The sequence below is a fragment of the Populus euphratica genome, unplaced genomic scaffold (assembly GCF_000495115.2).
Source record: "Populus euphratica unplaced genomic scaffold, PopEup_1.0 scaffold2130.1, whole genome shotgun sequence".
NCBI classification, from domain to species: Eukaryota; Viridiplantae; Streptophyta; class Magnoliopsida; order Malpighiales; family Salicaceae; genus Populus; species Populus euphratica.
Window position 1 is genome coordinate 10,361 of NW_011501962.1, and position 7,106 is coordinate 17,466.

Genomic DNA, 7,106 nt, shown 5'->3' on the forward strand with positions numbered 1-7,106 from the left:
GTATGTGTTTATAGTGCGTGAAGGAACAATATTTTAGCCACATCTATTGTTTGTATCTCTCCCTTGCACAAAATGAGGAGTAGCATAGTGAATTTATGGAGGCAGCTAGGTCGGTGTGCACACTAGCTAGGGTCTATAGTTTTCTGTATAACTAACTAGATAAGTATAACAATGAGTTGAAATGAAACCTCTTCTAGGCATAACTTAAACGTGATAATGACTTTGCTGTATTTATCATTTAAACGTGGGCTGCAGAATTGAATTATTGAGTTGAGTGCCTTTATCAATTTGTCGAGCGGAAAAATCATCACACCGCTATATAACGAATTCTCTGCATGCAACCTCTATCATGCATTAAGAACAAAAACTTACTCTGCAAGTGAGTAAATTAAAAGCTTAGGGTTTGTGTGCGAGTGTGGGGGAGAGATGGATAGCAAGAAAGTGAGTTTGTTTCTGATAGTGTCCTTACTCTTCATTGCGACTATTTCTCCTTGTGCTTTCTCTATGAGGGAAATCCCACTCAACTCTGATGGTGTTGACGAGATCACTACTAGTAATACCAAGAACATTCCACTCTCAAATGTGATGATGCCTAAATCGGCAGACAAGTGCCTCCCTGCAGGTACATCTCCATGCGTAATCGGCGACATAACTTGTTGCAGCAGGATATGCTTTCCAACTTTCCCAGGAAGATGCGCTTAAAAATTTGTATCAGTAAAAACAACACAATGATCTGGTGGAATTGAAGAAGGTAGCTATAAATGAAGATGGTGGTACGTGAAGGTTGGAATAAGACTGAGAAATAAAACATGAGCTGGGATATAATTATTATATCCATGCTTGTTTATCTTCTTGTGTGTGCTCTTTTTTTTTTTTTTTTTGCTCCCTTTGTTGGAGGTGTGAATTCAGTGGTGGTGATGAGATCACTGCCAGTAATAACAATAAGAGTAACTTTCTCTTCGTCTGGTTCTTTCTTAGGCGGCCCAACACTAACGATTTCTGCCTTTTTTCCAGGTTTTCTAAGTTTTTCAGCCACCAGCACTGGGTCTACAACTCCAATTAAAATCAAAATTTAAAAAAATATTAATTGATTTTTTTGTTATCGAACCCAAGTTTTTTAGACCCATCAATAATTGTTAACTAAACATATAATAGATAACTCCCCCACAGGTGTTATGGTATTATCTTCAGTGCAAGTACTTTATATATATATATAGTGTCATGTACAATGCATTAAGTCTATTTTATCTGTAATAAATATAAAGTCTTTTGCCCATACGTTTTAAAATATAGTATAATATGCTTTGTATAAATTAAGTAAAAATGGTATCAACGTTAAAAGAGGAATATGACAAAATATTAATACGTTCAAAAAAGTAATTTAATAGAATAATTTTTTTTCCTTCTAAATTTTTCTTTTTTTAAAAAAAAAAGAAGAAGAAAAATAGGAAATCAATGATTTTATCTCCCCAGCCATATCTACTCTATAATAAGACTTTACCTTTGAACAAATGAAATGATATTTTAGTTGTCTTGTTTCAATATGTGCGGCCAACAAAGGGATGGCTATTAAACCCAATTTAACATGTGTTTTATTTTTTATTTTTTTTACATATCATTAGTCTATTCAAGGATCATGATTTTCAAATCAATCAAAATATCATAACACCATTAAGGAAAGTCATCACTCTTCCATAAATCATTCATCCAACAACATCAGTTTCTCCATAAAATCCTCATTCATCAAAATCAAATCTTTATGTTTAATTTGAATGTTTGAATTATGAACAGCTTGCAGTTAATTATAGAATAGCAAAACTTCAGGCTTAATAAGCTCTTCAATCTTGTATTTATACACGTACAATGCATAATGTAAATGAAAATGTATATGAAGTTATCTCATTAATCTATTTCTTATCTTCTCTTTATGGTATCAGAGTCCTCTTTTCTCCAACGAGTTCTCCTTTGATTTTTTTTTCTCTCTTCTTTCGCTTCTGCAATGGCCTCCTTAGCCTCTCTCCCTATTGCTATTAATGTCACATAGCAGGTTACCACCCGACTCACACCATCCAATTATCCCTCTTAGCATGCACAATTTGAGTCCCTCCTTCTCGGCTACAACCTATATGGTTATATTGATGGTACACTCACATTCCCCTATCCATAAATCCTGATGCAGCACCTACTGCTGCCTCTACTCACTGGTTTCGACATGACAAATGAATTTTGAATGCTATTCTTACTTCGGTGTCTGATTCTGTGATACCTTTCATAGCAGCTTCCAAAACATCCTCTCAAGCCTGGAACAAACTGACCAAGCTTTATGCCAGTCGTTCTAAAACACGAGTCATGCAACTCAAAGAGGATCTCACTCTCATTCAGCATGGAACACACACTGTCACAGAATTTCTTTATTCTATCAAGTCTATTGTCGATGAGCTTGCACTCATTGATGCTCCTCTCTCTGCTGATGATTTTACTCTCTATGTTCTCAATGGCTTAGGTCCTGAATATAGAGAAATGGTAGCCCTTATTCGTACACGCGAATCTTCTTTATCATTTGAAGAACTTCATGATCTTCTCATTGGTCATGAGTCTTACCTCAAATGCCTAGACATTATTTCTCCTCCCCTGGTCGTTACATCACATAATACTTAGCGCAAGAATCATAGTTTTTCACAAAAACAACCATGGTCTTCTCTTCATACAGCCACAAAAAAATATAATTTTAAATCTCAACCTTGCTATTTCAAGCAGCAAAAATATACTCCCAAATGCCAATACTGTGATCAACTTGGCCATGTTGCAAAACACTGTCCTAAGTTACACACCAGGAAGGCTACAGCCCACTGCATCACCGCTTCTTAAAGTCTAGATCAGCGTTGGCTCATTGACTCTGCTGCATCGCATAACATCATCTCTCAAGTATCCAATCTGCACTTACACTCTGAATATGATGGCATGATGAAGTGCTCATTGGAGATGGTTCAGGTTTGAAAATCACTCACTCATGTTCTCTTACTCTTTCCTTTCCTAAACGCACCTTCCAAGTTCAAGACACTTTTTTTGTTCCCACCATAAATCAAAATTTGATTTCAGTCTATCATTTCACCAAATATAATAATGTGTTTCTTGAATTTCATCCTTCTTGTTTTTTTATCAAGGATCAATAGACGAGAAAGATTCTTCTTCAAGGACCATGTGAGAATGATGTTGATCCTCTACCTCATCCCTCTGTCTCCACTCCTATTGCAATGGCTCATGAATGCACGTCTATAAATGGCTAGCATCAGCGCCTAGGCCACCCTTCCTCAAAAGTTATAGATAAAATGATCTCCTCATTTTCTCTTCCAGTTTCTAGTAATTCCTCTATATCTCATTTTTGTGATTCCTGTTCTATTAATAAATCTCATCGCCTGCCTTTTCATAAACATGGCCTCACTAGCTCTACTCTTGATTTAATATATATCGATGTTTGGGTACCATCACCACAAATCAGCATTCAAGGTCATAAATATTATGTGATCTTCATTGATCACTTCACAAAATATGTCAGGTTTTTTCCACTTTGTAACAAATCTGATGTTAAAGTCATTTTTCCTCAATTTCATAAGATGAAACAAAATCGATTTAATGCTAATATCAAAAGTCTCTACTCTGATAATGATGGAGAATTTGTTGCTCTGCAACCATTTCTTACTCTTCATAGCATAAGCCATTATACTATAACCCCACACGCTCCTCAATAAAATGACGTTTCAGATCGTCGTCATAGACATATAGTAGAAACATGCACCACACTTCTCAGTCACGCCAATCTTCCTTTCTATTTCTGGTCCTATGTTTTTGCCATAGCAACCTATTTAATCAATCAATTGCCCTCTCCTATTCTTCATCACAAATCTCCCTTTCAAACCTTGTTCACAGCAGCTTCCAATTATCTCAAACTCAGAACATTTGGTTGCTTGTGTTTTCCCTAGTTGAAACCTTACCACACATATAAACTTCAGCCAAACTCTGTTCCCTGTGTGTTTCTTGGTTATTCCACTACACAGAGTGCCTATCTTTGCTTCCACTTACCTACTTAACGCTTATATGTCTCACGGCATGTTACGTTTGATGAAAACGCCTTTCCTCTAAAGCACATCATCAACCAGTCCACTTCTGAGTCTTCCTTACTTGTCGCTCCTACTCTATCTGCACCACTACTACAGATTATCACCCTAGCAAACTAAGCACTCTCTACACCAGTCTCTACTGTTCATCAAGAAGAGCTCTCTCTCCCTACATCCAATTCAGACATTACAACTATAGTCTCCATAGTTCAAGTAAATCTTCTAGCTCTAGTTGCTTCTCAAAGACGACATAATATGACCACTTGGTCTATGAACATCATCTTTGTTCCAAAACAGCTTCACACCACCACAACACATCCATTACTGAATCCCCTAAGCCAACATGTGTTAGTCAAGCACTTAAAAATCCACTTTGGCGCAATGCCATGTCCGAAGAAATCACTACATTACTTAATCATGCCACTTGGGAACTTGTTCCTCTTGTAGCAAGTCAAAATCTTATAGGCTGCAAATTTATTTTTCGAACAAAATGAAATCCTGATGGAACCATCAGCAGGTACAAAGCTCGTTTAATTGTTAAAGGCTTCCACCAAAGACCAGGTCTTGATTATTCCCAAACATTCAGTTCAGTTGTCAAACTAGCTACAATTCGCTTAATCCTCTCCATTGATGTCATGAATGGTTGGTCCATTAGGCAACTTGACATAAATAATGTTTTTCTTCATGACAATCTTGAAGAAACAGTGTTTATGCATTAATCTCTGGACTTCAGAGATGCTTCCAAGCCTGACTATGTTTGTAAACTGAATAAAAGTATTTACGGCCTGAAACAGGCACCTTACTAGTGGTACAAAGCTCTTCAGGATGCTCTTCTGTAATTTGGCTTTGTTGACTCAGCTACAGACATGTCTTTATTCATCTATGTCTCTAATAGTGTTCTCAGCTATTGTCTTGTGTATGTTGATGACATCATTATCACAGGAAACATCTCTATATTTGTAGCTGCTATCATCAACAAGCTCGCTCATACCTTTTCTGTCAAAGACATGGGACATCTCCATTTCTTTCTTGGCATTGAAGTCATTCGTATAGCCAAGGGCCTTTTCCTTTCATAACACAAATACATCTAAGATTTACTCTCTCAAACTTCTATGGATATGGCTAAAGACATTCACACTCCACTGTCCACCAACACGACATTGATTTTAAGGATGGTTCAGCTCCTACAGATAGCATAGAATATCAAAGAGTTATTGGGGCACTGCAATATCTTGGTTTGACTAGACCTAATATTGTATTTGCAGTAAATCAACTTTTCCAGTTCATGCATAAAACAACAATGTGTCACTGGACTGCAGCCAAATGAATTCTCAGGTATCTCAAGTAAACAATGTTTCATGGGATTCTTATTCAACAGAGCAACCTCTTAAATCTACAAACCTTTGTTGATGCTGACTAGGCTACCAACACTGATACAAGGGTCTCCACCACCGTATTTATCACCTTTCTAGGCTTCAATCCCATTTCTTGGTCTGCAGCAAACAAAAAGCTATATCATGTTCCTCTACAGAAGTTGACTTTCATGTATTAGTTGCTGCCACCTTTGAAACAGTTTGACTTCACTCCTTAATCATAGAATTTGGCTTGCATCTTAAAAATCCTCCCCAAGCTTTCTATGATAACATTGGTGCAACTCATTTCAGCCTACATCCAGTGCAACATACTTGTATGAAACACATCGAAATCGACCTTCTCTTTGTTCACGATCTTATCCAAAAAGGTCGCATTACTATTAGTCATGTTCACACTTTAGATCAACTTGCAGACTTGCTTACGAAGTCTCTTCCACACCATCATTTTCAAGTCTTAAGATCCAAGATTGGAGTTGCTGATGGTACCTCCATCTTGCGGGGACATATAAGGAAAGTCATCACTCTTCAACAAATCACTCATCCAATAGTATCAGTTTCTCCACAAAATCCTCATACCAGAATCAAATCTTTATGTTTAGTTTGAATTATGAACAGCTTGCAGTTAGTTACAGAATAGCAAAACTTCAAGCTTAATAAGCTCTTTAATCTTGTATTTATACATGCACAATGTAAATGAAAAAGTGTGTGAAGTTATCTTATTAATCTGCTTCTTATCTTCTCTTTAAGTACTTTTATTTTTTTTAAAAATATCTTCTTTTATTTTTCTTGAAATATTTCCTTTTGGGGTTTTTTTATTTTGTTAATAAATAATTCAATTATTTTTTATTCAATTTAAACTATATACTTTTTGAAAAATATGAACGGAGGGCCTAAACAACCATAATTTGAGAGTACATTATTCAATTCAATCAAGTTATTTTTAATAAGTTTAACTTGACTAGATTTAATTTCACTCCTTATTATTTTTTTAATTTATAGTCTATGAAATTATAATTTTTTTTAATTTTATTCCTTATAATTTTATAATCTTTTAAATTTAGTCCTTATTTTTTAATTATTAATTATTTTTTAGAATCATTTTTTTTTTCAAATTTCATCATCTTTGTGTTTTTCTCATTGCATCCTCATTTTTGTTAATTTTTTCTTTTGCAACTATTTTTTATTAATATTTTTCCATGAGCTTTAGAGCCCGTTTGGCTCTGCGGTTGCGGCTGCGTTTTTATTTAAAACGCAGTTGCAGTTGTTTGGTTAGAAAAAATGAAGGTATACTATTCACTGGGTTCCATATTTTTTCTGCGTTAAAAACACAGAATTTAAAAAGCAAGAATTACTTGTTTTTTTTCACTGTTCATGCAATTGCACTATTCATTGAACAATGCATAGTGGTGCACTGTTCAAGAGAATTGCACTGTTCACTTAAAAATAGTGAATAGTGTAATTCTCTTGCGCTGTTCACTGCGTGGATACTCTCTCTCTCTCTCTCTCTCTATATATATATATATATATATATATTTAGATTATTAATTTTTTTAACTGTTTTTGTTAAAAAAAACTAGTTTAGGGTGGATTTTATTAATGATAATATTTTATCTAATTT